Source organism: Cheilinus undulatus, linkage group 21 (assembly GCF_018320785.1).
Source record: "Cheilinus undulatus linkage group 21, ASM1832078v1, whole genome shotgun sequence".
Taxonomy (NCBI): Eukaryota; Metazoa; Chordata; class Actinopteri; order Labriformes; family Labridae; genus Cheilinus; species Cheilinus undulatus.
Window position 1 is genome coordinate 28,630,327 of NC_054885.1, and position 16,160 is coordinate 28,646,486.

General features: G+C 39.2%; 1 long non-coding RNA gene across 1 annotated transcript; it reads right to left on the reverse strand.

Moving 5' to 3' along the window:
• Positions 1 to 2,309: 2,309 nt before the first annotated feature.
• On the reverse strand, positions 2,310 to 13,891 carry LOC121503604. The gene is made up of 4 exons (XR_005991377.1): positions 13,298 to 13,891; positions 13,117 to 13,204; positions 3,485 to 3,595; positions 2,310 to 3,362 (listed from the first exon to the last, which is right to left on the reverse strand). It is a non-coding gene; the product is annotated as an uncharacterized LOC121503604 (long non-coding RNA).
• Between the last annotated feature and the right edge of the window lie 2,269 nt (positions 13,892 to 16,160).

The window sequence follows — 16,160 nt, forward strand, 5'->3', positions numbered from 1 at the left end:
AGATCAAATGCATGTGCACTGATCATTGCATGTTTAGATCAACTGGACCATATTTAATCCATGTAGTTTTGCATGTTATTTAATTGTATAAAAGTGTTAAATTGCTAAAAATGCAATTAAATTAAATTTGGAACGGTATTTTATTGTGTCATTCTTGCTCTGGCATTTTTGAGTGCAAATGAGCACAATATTAAACATTTTACACTGTTGTATCAGACAGTGTCTGGCTGCAGTGAAGGAGCTCTGACCATAGAAATACCTGCTTAAACTTTCAGATTATTTCAGATTGAACTTCTGGTTAGGATTAGGGTTAAAGTAAGGGTTAAGGTAAGGGTTGAGATACCAGAAAAATGACCTGAAAAAACCTAAATATAGATAACTTTATAAATCAGAGTCAACAGTTTCCTACAGGAAAAACCCTCAAACACAGCTGATGTAGCTAAGGCTACAGCTGATGAAACTTAATTAGCTACGTAAGCTATGTAGCTAACATCCTCTATGAAAACACTCAAACCCAGCTAAAGTAGCGAAGGCTAAATCTGAAGCTAGCATAGCTACATAAGCTATGTAGCTAATGTCCTCAATGAAAACACTCAAACACAGCTAAAGTAGCTAAGCTTAAAGCTGATGAAGCTATATTAGCAACATTAGCTATGTAAGCTATATGGGCATCATAGCCACATAGCTAATGTAGCTAAAGCTAAATTAGATTATGCTACATTTGCTAAAATTAACAGCTTTCTTCACTTATGTTGCATCTTTTATTATGTAGATAGCATAGCTACATTAGCTTTAGCTAAAGCTAATGAAGCTAAAGTGAGCCAACATTTTTTTAAAAATTGCCAAAATAGGTCCATGCATAGTTTAATCCCAGATAACACCTCAGACTTTTTTTCTGGTTTTATTTTTGGCATGTGACTTAGTCTGTATCCTGCTGCAATGTGGTTATTTCATGAATATCACTGCAGGACTTTATTTATGAATAATGTTGATGTAAGAAAAAAATCTACAATGTTAGGCTATACCAGCAAATTAGCTCACTTATGTTCTGGCAGAGGAAGCATCTCAGGAGTGGTCTGTCAAAGGGGTCACCTGAGATCTGCGATCTGATGCAAGATCTGTATCAGTTCTTGTTATATCAGTTCTCAAATGTTTGTGAACGTGCTCTGGGATGTTCTTAGATTTTGTTCTTAGCTAAGAACAAATAATAGAGAAAAAAACATTGGTGAATTTCGGAATAGTTTTAAAAACTGCGTAAGAGGGTAGATGAATGAGGCCCAATAAGCCTCCCTGTTCTTAGAGACTTGCGTGGGGGGGGGGGGGCTGGGAAATCCACATCATCTCTTAGCTTTGCAAAGGCTCGTTCTGTTTCTCTTTGGGGAAAAACACTGTACACCTCAGAAGCCATATCTAACTAAGCTGACAGTTCAGTGGGAGTGCTGACAGGTGAACAGAGAACTGTTGTTGAAGAAATACAATAAAAACATGGCTGCAAAACAAATAAAAGAAAAGTGAGTGAAGGTTTAAATAAAACTTCTCTGTTTAGTTATCTCTTGCTGTTTAGATCTGCTGATCTATGCGCCCTCACACTTTGTCACCCTCCACAGGGTGTCAAAATGTGCGAGGATTCGTTGATAGCAGCTTTGTTGAATCAAATTCAGATTTAGTCTTCCTATTCTGTCTGTCATTTTGAGATTTTTGTAGCACAACCTCCCAAAACGGGGGGGAAAACAGACATCTTCAGATATATATCTGGCCGGCAAAGTTAGAAGCCATCTACTTATTTTTGGATGGTGAGCAATAAGGATCCTCTAGAGCTGTAATCTAGTTGACTGACAGCAGCACACAACGCCTTTCTCAACACCTAACCAGAAGACATTCAGTAAAAGCAATGCGATTCATGAAAAGAGAACACAGGCAGCAGGCGAGGTGAGAGAAATGCACTCAGCCACAAAGAGATAAGACAGAGAGGAGAAGATGAAAGACAGAGAAGGTGCAAAAAAAAATCCTCCCAAGATCTTAAATTTTGTTCTTCTTCCATTTTTGAGGTAGAACTTCAGTCATTTGGGGCCTCGCCCTTACTTTCTATTACTGTTACCTCACTGTGCGCCCACATTGTGCAGGTTGTAAATGAAGCCATCTCTTGATACAAGCCTCATGAGACCTCCTTTTAAAGATAAGGTGCCATTGATTTTTTTTTAAAGTCCCCCTAGTGCAAAAAGACGACTCAATCCTGTTCCAACAGAAAAAGACAAATACATAATATGATGCATTCAGGCTTCTCTTGAGCAAAATATTGCATCTTTCCTTGAGCAATTAATCTTTATTGATCTCAAAGCAACATTTGGGAACAATATTTCAGTTTACATCAAAGCTCCTTCAAGACTTCTCATATTAAATTAAGACTTCACAATTTCAGCTCTCTTCTATCAGGAGATTCCAAGCAAATAAAGGAAAAAAGAAACCGCACTCGGAGGCAATCGATTAGTCAAGGTGAATGAAGAGTGTACAAATAGTTTCAGACTCCGAGTGCGTATATCATAAAACAAACTTTCAGGAGGGTAAGGTCAGTTCAAGGAGCAAACTAGGCTGTCTGTCCTCTGGGTTTGAGACGGGTACACGCTCGAGTTTGACTGAATGCAGTGCAGAGTCCACAGGGAGCGTGGGGAGGAGAGAACAAGAGCAGAGATGGGGACAGTTGGGGACACAATGCAGCTCATCAGACTTTGTTGTGTAAGGCCTTTATCCTAGACAGACCTTGGTCTAATCTTGTTTTGATGCCGGGTCACAGATTATTCATTCATAAACATTTCCACACTTTCATGGAGGTTAATAAAAAAAAGAGGTCTAATTCCAAGAAAGCAAATAGCACCTTGTGTCCTCAGGCATCCTTATCTCACAAAGAAATATCAGATCACACACTACGCGCAACCGAATTACATTTTTGTTTGCCTCAAAGTGCAAAACAATCTTGCAGACATCTAATGAGAGCTTTGAAGTACTGTTGTGCGCGAGGAGGAGGAGGCCATTTCTACACTTCAGTTTAATCTCCCAGATTTGAAAAATACAACACTCTGGCTCTGTTGTTGTCAGGGAATCCTGTTTGTCTCTGAGAGATAAGGATGAAGTAGCTGTCCTTTTTTGTAAGCAAACATGCAGACACACTGGAAACAAATCCATCCAGCTGAAATGGGGTGCAGCATTTTGGCTGGAAAAGTGTTGACATGAAGCGGAGCTCAGTCTGTGGTGTCATATGGGTGGGCCCAGCCTGACCCCGCAGAGAAGAGCTTGTTTTGTTGGGGGAGCTTTTGTCCAGCCATGATAGCAGCGATAAACTCCAGCTTATTGTAAGGACCATTGTTCTGGAAATAGAAAACACACAAATGCAACATGTTGAGAGCCCATCCTAGCGTGTTTATACGTGATACAATACCCTGCTATTGATTCCACATGATGTTTTTATACACATGAACTTTAAACTTACCAAGTTTTCTCTGCAGAGAGTTTTTTCTGCCCTTGTTGTTGAAGTTCTCGCTGCTCCTCCAATCTGTCCTCATTAGATGGAAGCCTTAAGCTCACTCCAGCTCCACAGCAGCTGTGGAAGAGAGAAGTCGAACTTTCAATACCCACTTGTCAATCAATCTGCTGTAAAGGAGAGATGTCACGGCTATGTGACTGTGCTGTAGCATGAGGGTTGGGCTGTGGGTCGAACTGTATATTGTTGGCAAGTTGAAACTCAATATTTACAAGAAAACATCCATTATTTGGTATCCACAGGAGTATGACACTCGAGAAGGACATAGTGTTGAATGCATCCTTGACAGAGTTTTTATCAGGTGCCTAAAACAGTCAATCTCCTGAACAGGAAAAAAAGAATGAATGACTGTCTTAGCGTTGCTGTTGTTGCTCTGAATTTATGTACAGTGACCATTAAATCCATCCATTTTCTTCTGCTTATCCTTGGTCTGGTCGCGGTGGCAGCCGTCAACTCAGGCATCTCCACACCTCCACAGGGAGGAGACCAGGAGGCATCCTGATCAGATGCCCTAACCACCTAAACTGGCTCCTTTCGATGCGACGTAGCAGGGGTTCTACTTCAAGATCCTTCTGGATGTCTGGGCTCCTCACCCTATCTCTAAGGCTGAGTCCAGCCCCCCTCCTGAGGAATCTCATTTCGATCGCTTGAACTCGCGATCTTGTTCTCTCAGCCATTACCCAGAGGTCCTGACCGTAGGTGAGGGTTGGGACAAAGATCGACCGGTAAATTGAGAGTTTTGCCTTCCAGCTCAGCTCCCTCTTCACCACAATGATGCGGTACAATGTCTGCAATACCACAGATGCAGCACCAATCCGCCTGTGGATCTTCTACCCTCACTCGTGCACAAGACCCTGAGGTACTTGAACTCCTTCACTTGGGGCAAAGACACTCTCCCCACCTGGAGGGAGCAACCCACTGTTTTCCGGCAGAGAACCATGACCTCAGACTTGGACGTGTGACTATTCTCCTTACATTAATCCCATAAAAATCCAAGGCCCCCCAGAGCAGGCTGGCGGATTCAGTGATTTACTAAATGTACTGTGAATATAACGTTACCAGATGAAAGCTCTGATTCTCAGGATTCATTCCAGGATAAAACCACAACAGCAGCCACAATTAATGCATTTATCAGGCCACAAACAATAATAAAAGTGACACAGCTCACCATTAACCCTTAGAGCTCAGCTATTTTTTTCACCATTGTATCTCATCTGGACTTTATGTCTTAAAAAAACACGCTTGTAGAACATCAACCCTGTGGTCATCAGTCAAGCTCCAAACATCCTTTTCTGCTGCAGAAATATCGCTTCAATTTTTTAAAAGTTATGTGGTTATAAAGACAGAAAAAGAAACTACTCTGAAATTAAAACTCAAAGATTTTTATGTATAAGCACAGAACATATTAATGCTAATGCTAAGAGTTTTTTTTTCCACAAACTTGTTCTACCATCTCTTTGGTACTGAAAAATTAAAAATAATAATTCTGTGACAAAATTTCTTCAAAATATTCACATTTTGACAAAGAAAGTCCTTGCACTTTTGGGAATTTTAGTTATCATTTAAAGTGCAGTGACTCTGATGGACAAATTACAGCCTTCCTGTGTCTGTTTCTCTCTATTATGAGTCATTCAGACTCCTTCAGTTTATAATTCTGTGCAGATGCGTTGTTGAGCAAAGTATTACATGATGACAGAACAGCTTCCCATTGGTTGTCAAAGCCCAGTCGCAATGTATTCTGGAGTACAAACAGACAATATGGTGGTGGGCTATCCGGCTAACTGAAGGGACAATAGAAAAATGGATTATAAATGGTTAAAAAGATGTTCAATATCGGAGTTACTGGAGGGGATATCATTTCGAAGACCCCGGAAAGTCAGCCGGAAAGTCAGCCAAGTTCCAGACTCACTAGGAAACTTTCTGTAAGAGCTAAACACATCATTAGAAAGGCACAAGGATCATAATATTCCATCAAAAACAGTCGCACTGCATCAGAAAGAATCCCTACAATCCAAATCCAGTCAAATTTTTGGTCCAAAACATAATTACATCCTTAAAGATCCATGGACCGGTTTTGTATAATTTCATATTTGCCTCTGTTGTTCTCAATAGTCCACTGTATTTACTGCAATAATGTCTTTTTTCAGGCAATTATAATCAATGCTATATAGAAAAATGTTCACCAACCATCCTTTTTGGTCTCCAGCTTGAAAACACCTGGACTTTCCTCATAAAAACAGGTGTAAAATCCTTCTTTTCTGTTCTATTGTCATCAGCTTTGAACCTGAACTGGCTAAGACTTCATTCTTTGGTCCTGTTGAATTTTCCAGCTAATGCCTCCCAGCTGCAGTCATCTCAGGCCTCTGTTTCACAGAACAAATTCAGACGGGGGGAAAAAATATTTTTGTTGTTTTACTCATTACCAGTAGCAGCTAGTGAGTCTGACAGTTTGTGAAGAAACTTCAGAGTGTATCTTTCTAAAGACTTCTTGCTGTTTTTGTTACTCCAATTGGTTCAAACACAGCATTCAAATTTAATTTGTGTATTCCTGGATAGCTGCTTTGGGAAATTGTTCAACTGCACACTGTAATCCCTCATAAGTCAATATAACTCCAAATATAAGAGAAAATGATTACCTAAAAACGTTTAAGTAGTACTCACTGAAGTTAAGTATGTCTCATAATGCTCCTCCTCCACTTCAGTTTTCCCTTATTTCATTTTTATACTTTAATCCTGAAAATTCAGGCAAACTGATGTAACTGCATTTCACACTAACTAACAGGTGCACACTGACCTCCCCCACGATATTCAGAATATAATCCACATCACATTGTGGTTTCTCCTCACAGACGGGACTTTTCTAACTGAGTCAGTAACTCCACCCATTGTGCAAAAGTCCAAAGCAATTTCCCCTATGATGTATTAGCAACTCCCCTAAAATTTGAAAATACATTCCTCCACATTCCATGAAAATGATGGAAATATTTAATTAAATTCCATGAAATTCAATTGGATAATCAAACAATCAAACAAAATATACCCTTCTATCCATCCATCCATCCATTTTTATACCACTTATCCCGTTGAGGGTCTGGCAAAAAAAAAAATAAAATAAAATAAAATAAACAAATAAATAAAATACTAATAAAAATTTAAATAAAAATAAATAAAAATAAAAACTAAAATCATTTCCCTAATTTCCATGAAACTGTATGAAAATGTTCTAAGTTTTCCCCTAACATTTAAACAAATTCCTGTGACAATGCACACAAAATTAATAGCAAATTTCCCTAAAATCTTCCGATGCAACACTGCAAATTATACAAGAATATTTCCTAAAATTCAATTCAAAAATACTTGAAAATTCCAAACAAATTCCCTGAATTATCCGAGCAGTGTTTTTTTCCAACATTTCAACCAAATTACTTAAACTTAAGTGGACACAATTGACAATTATCTCAAAAATTCTAATAGCAGAGATTATTCCTTTTCTTGGGTCTTAGGAGGTTTTACAAATATTTTTTCTCATAAGTTCACATAATCTCAAATAATTACAGCAGAAGTACGGCTAACTGTAAAAAAAAAAAAAAAAAAAAAAAACCTCCACAACCACATAGGTATCTTAAATCAGTTTTAGGATTATGAAACAGACTAAAAATCACAATTATTTTTCTATTTATACCTTAAAAATGTCTACAAATTAGTAAAATCTACCACTGCAACACTCTTTACAGTTTAACAAACCCGTGGCTACATCTCACTACACATTAAAGTACGTTTATACTACATTATAAGAGTTTTATTTTTGAGAGTACCCTTTGTGTGGTTGCTAGATGAATTGGCCATGTGTTAATATAGACAACACAAGTGACCATTTATGGTTACTTGTCCCATAAAGAATAATCACCGCTATTTGTCTTCAAAATAAAAACCACTGAACTCTTAGTCATCCTCTTTAAATCATCTTCTGCACATCGGTGATTTAAAATACTCAGCTACTCACTGTCTGACTGTACTGCCAGGCTTTCACTCATGTCCCATGTCCTTGTCTTCTGCCCCAGCTAATCAAACATCTCTTGCAGAGTGATTGGCCTTCTGTATTGTACACTTTCTCTGCCCAGTCCTCCAATTCTAAAGCATAATAGCTCAATGTTAGACTATTTTTTTCTTCTTCTTTGCTGTTGAGCTCTCAGACTTCTCTTCATTTTGCAGCAATGAGAGCTCCAGTTTTTTACATCCTTCCTTCACAGCATCAAAAATCAACTGGATTGGTCCCTTCTGCAAGCAGACGTATCTTTACTTATACATTGCTGTGAAAAGAATAAGAAAAGGGTATATCTAACAGTACTTAAAGCAAATGTTTTCTGCCTTTTTGTAGCCTTGACTTTGACATTATGACTTTTTGGAGACATAAGTGACCACATTTGGATGTCAACTAGCAGACTGATAGCAGCATCCATCTGAGACCCACAGAGGCCATTTCCCTGATCATGAATCATTTGGAGCCTTTATGTAGTTTTAACCTGTGATGCATTTAAATCTACTTAAGGATTTTTTCATTGGTTATGAAACAGACAGATGTTAATATTGATACTTCTTTAAACCCTATAAATACAAACAAGATTATTACAAAGATTTCTGTGAGGTTATTTTTCAACTACAGCCACTGGTTCAATGTCTGTTGAAGAAATTTACTTTATGTACACTTAGGCGACCTTGTTTGCAGTTTTTCAACACAAAAGCCTCACAGTGAGTGCTACTTTTGTGGGATAAAAGTTCACCTGTTTTTGATAATACATCCTTCACATGCAAAGTACAAGATCAGCCTGCCCTGTGGCATTAGCATCCTTTGTTATGAACGCCTTTGAAAAGCTTGTTCTTTCCCTGCTTTAGGAGGAGGTCAGCCTGCATTCCAACCCTCTTCAGATTACACACAAATGGCAAAGGAATATGTGATGCTATACTTACAATACCAAACAAAGCCTGCACAGATCTTGAGAAGCCCACGTCACTTATCAGATTTGTTTTTGTGGTTTTCTCAAGTGCATTTAACACAGTGAAACCTGCCATGGAATATTAACTGCTCCTGCTGGATGCCAAGATACAGAAGGCCCACAGGGCTCTGTAATCTCACTACTGCAGGAGCACCAGCCCAGAATAACATAAATAAAAAACATGCTGAAGACATTGTGATAATGGACAACTGTTCTAAGTTTTCTCCATTTGTGGGTTATGGCTCTCACCATGGCTCTCGGAGTCCCAAAGCCTCAGAAATGACTTTGTAACCTTCTCCAGGCTGATAGATGTCTATGACTTTGTTTCTTATCTGTTCTTGAATTATTTTTGGTCCCCAGATGATGTGTTGCATTTTAAGATATTTTAACCTACTTCACTTTGTCAGACAGATTCTATTCAAGGGATTTCCTGATTCGACACTTCTGGCAGTAATCAGGCCTGGATCTGGCTAGTGAATTTGCCAGGTAGGTTTGGATGGCTTTTTTTTTTAACTTAATAAAGTATATCATTAAAAACTGCATTTTGATTTGAAACATTTAAGTGTGACAAATACGCAAAAAAGAACAAATCAGGATGGATCTTCATAGCACTGTATGCAACATAAGTATTTTGATTGGTGCAAAGATGTCCTGCTGGGCAAATCTGTAAGGAAAAGAAGAAGAAGAATCTGCTCCTTCAAAACTGCCTCTGAACTCATCAACAGAGTGGACAGTAGCAGCAGCCAATGATATGCTCTGGTATGTGATGAGTCCAACTGTGTTTATGTCTCTGTTATCATTTTCAGCCTAGTTTTTGGTAAGCATATTAGTGTGCCTGTAATAAACAACTTCTGCTATTGCTACATGCCTCCTCCACTCATCCCCTTGTGGTGCCACAAAGATTTAATTCCCCTCCTCTCTTCTGTCTGTGACATTTGATGCCTGCATTATTTTTCTTAATTATGAAATGAATCTATGTCATGTACTGGAAATGATCGTTTCTCTGCTGTTCTCCCAAATTAAACTGAAAGCTCAGTGGTAGGAACTTCCCTTGCAGTTGATAAACTGGGGGATAGTCAGACATGAACAGTTGAAGAAAGAGGCAGACATGCACAGGAAGAACAGTTTAACCCATTTATACTGACTATTTGTGTCCATGTAAATATCATCTCAAGATCTGTCTCATTTCAGGGGCTGCACTCTTCAATGAGTGTGACCCAGCCTTTTTAGACTGCATCAGGCTGATCTGAAACGAGATGGTCTGGTTTAAAAAGAACTTCCTGTTCACGTCACCAGTTGTCCTGCCCATACCCTTCTAAGGACCACTCCTGTTACCTACTAGACTCATCAACTGGAAAACACTCAGTGCACCTGATTACTACCACCAAACAACTTTTCCACAAAGCTACATTTGACTGTGGCTCAGTAGGTAGAGTCAGTTGTCCCACAGTTGAAAGGTTGTGGGTTTGATCCCCAGCTCCTCCACCGCATGTTTGATGTGTCCTTGGGCAAGACACTTATCCCCCAATTTACTCCAACTGCTTTGTCATTGGCATGCAAATGAGTATGGATGCTTACGGATTGGATAAGCTAGTAATGAACCCTCCAAAGCAACCTCTGCCATCAGTGTGTGAATGAGGAGTGAAAGGGTGCGAATGGGTAGGTGTGACCTGCGACCTGTGAGTAATCAGATGACAAGAAAAAGCTCAAATCCATTTACATTTCAGGATTTCTGATTAGACTTTTAACTCTTTTTGTTTTTATATACATTACTTCATTTTCATTCCATGCATTTAATTGTGTTTTATTTGTATATGACTTTAATTAGAAATAAAGCTGACAGAAAAATATTTTAAAAATTATTGTAATGTAATGCATTGAATATTGGCCCATGAAGGATGAACATGACGGATCTTTTGGGGTAAGAAAGATGCATTAATAGGCCACATTTGAAGTAGCTTTTATAACAGGTCAGCCTTCAACGTGCCACTGTGATGTAATTGTCCTTCAAATATTTAGGTTGAAGGCTGCTGCCCTTCCATTGGGACAAAACCACAGCCTGAGATGGACATTTCTGCAAAGCAGTACAGGCAGAACTGTCCCATCCATGACATCTTCAAGACTAAGAAACTGGTTGTTGACTTCCTCAAAGAACTGTCCAACGTCCCCACTCTGTCATTCAAAATCCATTAAACAAAGGTTGACTGCTATGAATACCATAGAACAATGCTGATAACAGGCTCACCTTACAGCCATAAAGTGTCCTCCTCAGAAAACTCTGCAAACTTTAAGTCCATCAATTAATCCTGACAACATTCTGCAAATGTGTCACTTGATAATTTATAATGTTCAATATAACAGCCTGATTTAGGTCCCTTTATTCCTGACATTTATAACAACGACTGGTTAAATAATCTGACTGAAGCAGGAAACATTCAGCAGCATTTATAACTGAAGGACAAAACTACAGGGACAACATACAGTTTGAGACACCTCTCACTTCAGAGTCAATGCAGCTCTACCCTCAGGCCATGGATACAGATCACTCACTTTCCAGACAAAGAGAGCCACGTCAAGCTTAGTGCTCACATCCATCAGACTCATGAATAGCTGACTAATTTATTTATTTTTATGGCCACTCATTTTAACATTTCCCTAACATTATTTATACTGTATATATTATATCTTTTATTATGTTTTACAACCTCACTCACTTACTGGTTATCAATTTTTAACAACATACTAGCTGGGAGTCTATTAACTATACATCGACATGTGACAGGAGTAGGGTATCAAACCCCTGACTTTACGGTTGCAAGACAACCGATTCTACCCACTGATTCACAGTCACATGTGTGGGCTTATACTCTTATTCTGCACTGTCATATATGCAAACTGTATCTCTATGATGCTTGAAGACATCAAGTTCCAACATATATAAACATACACTGCTCTGTCAAGAGGGGGCGCCAGAATCTAACCTTGCAATTGGGCAGATTCTGTGCCTGTCATCAGGCAGATCCATCTTGCTTAACTCCAATCTGAAACGTCTGTTCCTAGTCTGCAAAATTCGCAGACCAATCAGCATCAGTTTAGGACATCAGGTGATTGCTACGGCTGTTGCTGACTTAGTTATACTGCACGTCTGCAAACAATGGAGGCCATGGATGACATTACAGAACATTTGCCCAATCACCCTCCAATTTCTTTTTTTTTTTTAAGTTCTGCCTTTTCCCAAATATTTTGTATGGGCACTCAGCCAGATGAATGTGAAGTATACTCCTTTCAACAGATACATGAAACTATCTTGAGTGTCAGGTTAGCCAAAAACAACATGGACCAACCTAAACTGCTCTCATGGATGAACACAGCCACAGAAACCAAAAACATTTGGTTCATGTTTAGTTCCCTTTAGCATCGGACTCTATCAGCAGTGACTCTTATCATATTTAATCTTTAATCTCAGATTTCTGACTTTTTTCTCACAACTTAAAAAAATTGCATCTAAATTGCATCAGTGGCCTTGATCCTCTTCTGTAGGATCCATTTAAAGCTGTAAAGTACAAACTTTCTACCATTCCCATTCATTATATGCCTGCCCCCCACTTCCTGCCCTCCATCAGCTATTAGGATCACATTATTGCAAACATTCTATTCTACTATTAGTTCCTATCCTAGTTCAACCATGACTGATATGGAAAAACTTTGTGGTCAAAAACCTGCAAAAATGTGAATAAAAACTGAAGCAAACTGGAAGATAACGTGTTTGACTAGGGAAGTTTTTGTTTGTTTTAAATGAATACATAATCTTACTTTAAAGTTCATATTCAGTCCATTTATAATTATAAGGCAGCCAGGGTGTTCATTCTGCTGTTCAAACAGCTATCTTTTTACAGTGTAGGAAGCAGGAAAGGGTGGGGATAACTGGGTCACGTAAACACTTCTCCCCCTGAGAAGTCAAATGAGGATATTTCCATGACATACCAAAGAGTAATCTTACTTGTATGTATAGCATGAAATGCTGTTTGATTATAGGAACTGTGTCTAAATACTTGACTTATTTGATTGTGTAAGCACTTTTCTGATCATGTAAGTCTGAACAAAAAGTGAATGATAAAGAAAAACAAGCACACCCTCAGTTCAGAAACTTGGCAGCATGACAGAAAGGATTACACTTCTCTGGAAGTTTACCATAAAGAGGTCAGTTCAGTACATGCGCTTGTCCTGACCTATGAAATAGAGACGGTGATTTCTCAGATACACTGGGATATCTGTTTTTGTCAACATGTCTCAGAGCGATAAGCTTTTTAACACTGAAACTTACTTGGTCTATCACTGAAATGCACTTGGAATTGAACAATACGTACAGCTGGAACTATTCCATAGCATGCTTGGCAGGAATTTTAGAGGTCAATGCGGATTAAATAGCTTGAATGAAAAATCTTTTTGTTCCGTTTCAGCATAGCTAAAATTGGCATTAAGCTCCTCTTTGATGAAACAAAGGACCCTGTGGCATTAAAATCCCACAGCATATGTCAAGACACTGAAGCTACCCAAACAAACACTTTAGAGCTAAATTTAATTTACCTGGAGAAGCTGCAGGCTTTAAATCAATGGATTTTTTAAGGCTGATCCCATGTTCACTTTGCATGCAGGTCTGGAGCCATCACAGATTCTAAAACAGATAAAAACAGCCAGATTAAATTTAGGTTAACTAAAGTAAACACAAGCAGTCGTATAATGGTTGCATTATGAATAATAGACTCACGTTGTGCCTCTGATGTCTCAGTTTGTTGGGTGTTAATAAGAGAGGCACAGTTCTGTGCCAGGCTGAGGCAGAGAGTACAGAAGGTGTAGCTGCAGTCCCCTGAACACACGCCAGAGCATACGTTCACGCACATCTGGCAGCAGATGTCACAGCAGCGGTCAGAGCAATATGTCCAGTCGTCGCTCTGCACACACGAGCAGCCGCCAGCCGCTCTGCATTCCTCCTTACTTTGTAGGCACGGGCTGCAAGGCTTGCAAAAGTGTAAGCCCATGGGTCTGCCTGTTAAAAACACACACGGAGACAGCCAGAGACGAGATATTGGAGGAAATCACTGTCGGGAAAAATGGTCTTCCTTTCAAGTCTGGAGTTAGAGCCGAGGATGTATGTACAAAAGAAATTCAGTGGAGAGAAATATGCTGATAATTGACTGTCAGCCTGTCCTGAACATTGTGCAAGTTTCCTACTATCTAGAGTTACGTCCAAAGTTCTTGCCAGATGCAGTATTTCCCTTATTTCACCCCGAGCAGCTTGAATAACTTCCATATGTAATGCTTGATGTCATAGTGTTCCACCCTAAGGCCTTCCTCCAGTCTGTTCCATCATCCCCTACATTTATGAGACAAAGAGGGAAGTCAGCCTGAACAACAATTCAGAGAAGAAACCAGCCCATCCAAGAACCGTGACAACCTCAAATGACCTATCAACACAGTTTCTCTGTTCACACAAACTCAAAATGATCAGAACACCAAAGAAGCAGTTTTATTACTCCTCTAAGCATGAAATGAAACAGAGGGGCTCATTCTCAGGGCGGCTTGTCACGGGGTGGTTAGCAAGGCTAATGGGCAATGCAGCACAAATGAAAAATACACTTATTTAATTGCAACAATATTTATACAAGTTTCTGACGTAGAAATAAAGAAACTGAGGACACAGAAGTGGAAAATTTGACTACTTTTGGTGTAAGTCAGTGATCATGTGCAGATTTACTTTAACAAGTCTTACAAATACAGTAAATTAATGAAATCAAGAGTGAAAGACATGGAAATTAGACATTTGAAAAAAATAGCATTATAAAAACGAGCCCGAAGCCAGTCACAGTTACGTCAGAACAAATAGCAAAATATGGAGGAAAGTATTCGGCCACCAGACCATTAGACCAACAAGGACTGTAATGACATTGTATTCAAATACATGTACTTAAATTTGGAGTTTGTCCCCTATTTGCAGCAATAACAGCCACCACTCTTCCTGGAAGGTACCCCACAAGATTTTAGAGTGTTTCTGAGGGAATTTGTGCCCATTTATTCCGTAGAGCATTTAAGAAGTCAAGCACTGATGTCCGACAAGAAGGCCTGACTTGCAATCTCTGTTCCAGTTCATCCCAAAGGTGCTCAACAGGGTTTAGGTCAGGGCTGTGTGTAGGCTGGTCAAGTTCTCTCACACCGGACTCATCAGGCCATGACCTTGTAATCCTTGTTTGCACGCTGGGGCACAGTCATGTTGGATTAGAAAAGGGCCTTCCCCAAACTGTTGCCACAAAGTTGGAAGCATAGCCTTGTCCAAAATGGCTATTCTGAAGCTTTAAGGATCTGGGTACCAGAGCATCTGAGCACATGGCATTCGAGAAAAAGGCCAGCTTGACCCGTTTTTTGGTTTCTGGACAGACACCATAAAAAATATTCTGCGCCATTTTCTTTTTATTCGTTTTTGTTATTGTTTTACTGTAAAGACAGTGAAGACGCAAAAAAGGATGTTCACATGACCTGGAAATAAATGTATACTTTTTAAAATAAAAGTCTGGGAAGTGTGATTCATCACTTCACAAAACACTCTTCCACAGCTCCAATGTCCAGCGTGCTTTGTACCACTCCTTTTGACGCTTGTCATTGGACTCGGTGATGTGAGGCTTGCACGTAGCCATGGAAACCCATTCCATGAAGCTTCAGTTGGAATCAATATGGAATCAGGTGAGTGTTGGCAACTTTCACACACCATGTGCCTTAGCAGTCAACCCCGCTCTGTGATTTCATGTGGTCTTCTACTTCATGACTGGGTTGCTGTTGTTCCTCAATGCTTCCACTTTTTAATAATATCACTTACTGTGGAATATCTAGCAGGGATGAAACTTCACGAACAGTCATATTGCGAAGATGGTATCCATCAGAGTGCCACACTTGAATTCACTGAGTTCCTCAGAACAACCAATTTGTTGTTGTTTTTTCTGTTTTTGTTTGTTTTTTTGTTTGTTTGTTTGTTTTTTATTTACAAATGTTTGCAGATGGAGACTGCATGTGTGCCTGATTTTATACACCTGTGGCAATGGGTCTGATTGAATGAATTCAATAATTAACAGGTGTGGCCAACTGTACTACTTTTACTAACATTAACACACTATAGGTGAGGTTTATCAAAATGGTGCAGTCTTTACATTTGTCTGTTTGTGGCTCACAGAAAAAAACTTAATCACCCCTAATATAAAGGCTAGAAGTAAATATTATGATTATTTTTTACACCTTGGCAACAACAATGAAACTCCTATGTTGTGTTCAACACGATCCATTTGTTTATCATCATCTATTTCTTTTTGAATTTATCTGTTTATCACAACTCTCAGTTGTTAAAACTTTTGACCAGTTTGGAAGATTTGGGACTTCTTAGAAAACATTTGGGGCTTAAGCCCTGTAAGCCCCCCCCTTGATCCGCCTGTGACTTGGACTTGCAAAAAGTGACTTGTGCCCATCTCTGTAGCTCACTTCCTGCTTTCTGTCACCAGTACATGTTTTCTTCCTCTCTTTTAACTGGAGTGACCCCTGCCTACTGTGGCGTCACAAGCATATCCTCTACATTTCCTTTCCTGTCATTT